The sequence below is a fragment of the Silurus meridionalis genome, chromosome 7 (genome assembly GCF_014805685.1).
Source record: "Silurus meridionalis isolate SWU-2019-XX chromosome 7, ASM1480568v1, whole genome shotgun sequence".
In the NCBI taxonomy this organism is placed as follows: Eukaryota; Metazoa; Chordata; class Actinopteri; order Siluriformes; family Siluridae; genus Silurus; species Silurus meridionalis.
This window is the reverse complement of record NC_060890.1, coordinates 8155-11430: the sequence shown is the minus strand read 5'-3', so window position 1 is coordinate 11430 and position 3276 is coordinate 8155.

Genomic DNA, 3276 nt, shown 5'->3' with positions numbered 1-3276 from the left:
ATCCACTACCTAAAATACAAACACACCAGTGATCCACTACTGACAGTACAAACACACCAATGATCCACTACTGACAGTACAAACACACCACTGATCCACTGCTGACAGTACAAACACACTACTGATCCACTACCTAATATACAAACACACCACTGATCCACTACTGACAGTACAAACACACCACTGATCCACTACCCAAAATAAAAAACACACCACTGATCCACTACTGACAAAACAAACACACCACTGATCCACTACTGACATTACAAACACACTAGTGATCCACTACTGACAGTACAAACACACCACTGATCCACTACTGACAGTACAAACACACCACTGATCCACTACTGACAGTACAAACACACCACTGATCCACTACCTAATATACAAACACACCACTGATCCACTACTGACATTACAAACACACCACTGATCCACTACTGACAGTACAAACACACCACTGATCCACTACCTAAAATACAAACACACCAGTGATCCACTACTGACAGTACAAACACACCACTGATCCACTACTGACAGTACAAACACACCACTGATCCACTACTGACAGTACAAACACACCACTGATCCACTACTGACAGTACAAACACACCACTGATCCACTACTGACAGCACAAACGCACTACTGATCCACTACTGACAGTACAAACACACCACTGATCCACTACCTAAAATACAAACACACCAGTGATCCACTACTGACAGTACAAACACACCACTGATCCACTACTGACAGTACAAACACACTACTGATCCACTGCTGACAGTAAAAACACACTAGTGATCCACTACCTAATATACAAACACACCGCTGATCCACTACTGACAGTACAAACACACCACTGATCCACTATTGACAGTACAAAGACACCACTGATCCACTACTGACAGTACAAACACACCACTGATCCACTACTGACAGTACAAACACACTACTAATCCAATACTGACAGTACAAACACACTACTGATCCACTACTGACAGTACAAACACACCACTGATCCACTACCCAAAATAAAAAACACACCACTGATCCACTACTGACAGTACAAACACACCACTGATCCACTACTGACAGTACAAACACACCACTGATCCACTACTGACAGTAGAAACACACCACTGATCCACTACTGACACTACAAACACACCACTGATCCACTACTGACAGTACAAACACACCACTGATCCACTACTGACAGAACAAACACACCACTGATCGACTATTGACAGTACAAACACATTACTGATCCACTACTGACAGTACAAACACACCACTGATCCACTACTGACAGTACAAACACACCACTGATCCACTACTGACAGTACAAACACACTACTGATCCACTACTGACATTACAAACACACTAGTGATCCACTACTGACAGTACAAACACACAAGTGATCCACTAGTGACAGTACAAACACACCTCTGATCCACTACCCAAAATAAAAAACACACCACTGATCCACTACTGACAGTACAAACACACTAGTGATCCACTACTGACAGTACAAACACACTACTGATCCACTACTGACAGTAAAAACACACTAGTGATCCACTACTGACAATAAAAACACACCACTGATCCACTACTGACAGTACAAAGACACCACTGATCCACTACTGACAGTACAAACACACTACTGATCCACTACTGACAGTACAAACACACCACTGATCCACTACTGACAGTACAAACACACTAGTGATCCACTACTGACAGTACAAACACACTAGTGATCCACTACTGACAGTACAAACACACCACTGATCCACTACTGACAGTACAAACACACCACTGATCCACTACTGACAGTACAAACACACCACTGATCGACTATTGACAGTACAAACACACTGATCCACTGACAGTACAAACACCACTGATCCACTACTGACAGTACAAACACACCACTGATCCACTACTGACAGTACAAACACATTACTGATCCACTACTTCAAATATAAACACACCACTGATCCCTACTGACAGTACAAACACACCACTGATCCACTACTGACAGTACAAACACACCACTGATCCACTACTGACAGTACAAACACACCACTGATCCACTACTGACAGTACAAACACACCACTGATCCACTACGGACAGTACAAACACCACTGATCCACTACCTAATATACAAACACACCACTGATCCACTACTGACAGTACAAACACACCACTGATCCACTACTGACAGTACAAACACACCACTGATCCACTACCTAATATACAAACACACCAGTGATCCACTACTGACAGTACAAACACACCACTGATCCACTACTGACAGTACAAACACACTACTGATCCACTACTGACAGTACAAACACACTAGTGATCCACTACTGACAATAAAAACACACCACTGATCCCTACTGACAGTACAAACACACTACTGATCCACTACTTAAAATACAAACACACCACTGATCCATACTGAAAGTACAAACGCACCACTGATCCACTACTGACAGTACAAACACACCAGTGATCCACTACTGACAGTACAAACACACCACTGATCCACTACTGACAGTACAAACACACCACTGATCCACTACTGACAGTACAAACACACCTCTGATCCACTACTGACAGTACAAACACACCACTGATCCACTACCTAATATACAAACACACCACTGATCCACTACTGACATTACAAACACACCACTGATCCACTACTGACAGTACAAACACACCACTGATCCACTACCTAAAATACAAACACACCAGTGATCCACTACTGACAGTACAAACACACCACTGATCCACTACTGACAGTACAAACACACTACTGATCCACTACTGACAGTACAAACACACTAGTGATCCACTACTGACAGTACAAACACACCACTGATCCACTACTGACAGTACAAACACACCACTGATCCACTATTGACAGTACAAAGACACCACTGATCCACTACTGACAAAACAAACACACCACTGATCCACTACTGACAGTACAAACACACCACTGATCCACTACTGACAGTACAAACACACTACTGATCCACTACTGACAGTACAAACACACTACTGATCCACTACCTAATATACAAACACACCACTGATCCACTACTGACAGTACAAACACACCACTGATCCACTACTGACAGTACAAACACACCACTGATCCACTACTGACAAAACAAACACACCACTGATCCACTACTGACAGTACAAACACACCACTGATCCACTACAGACAGTACAAACACACACCAC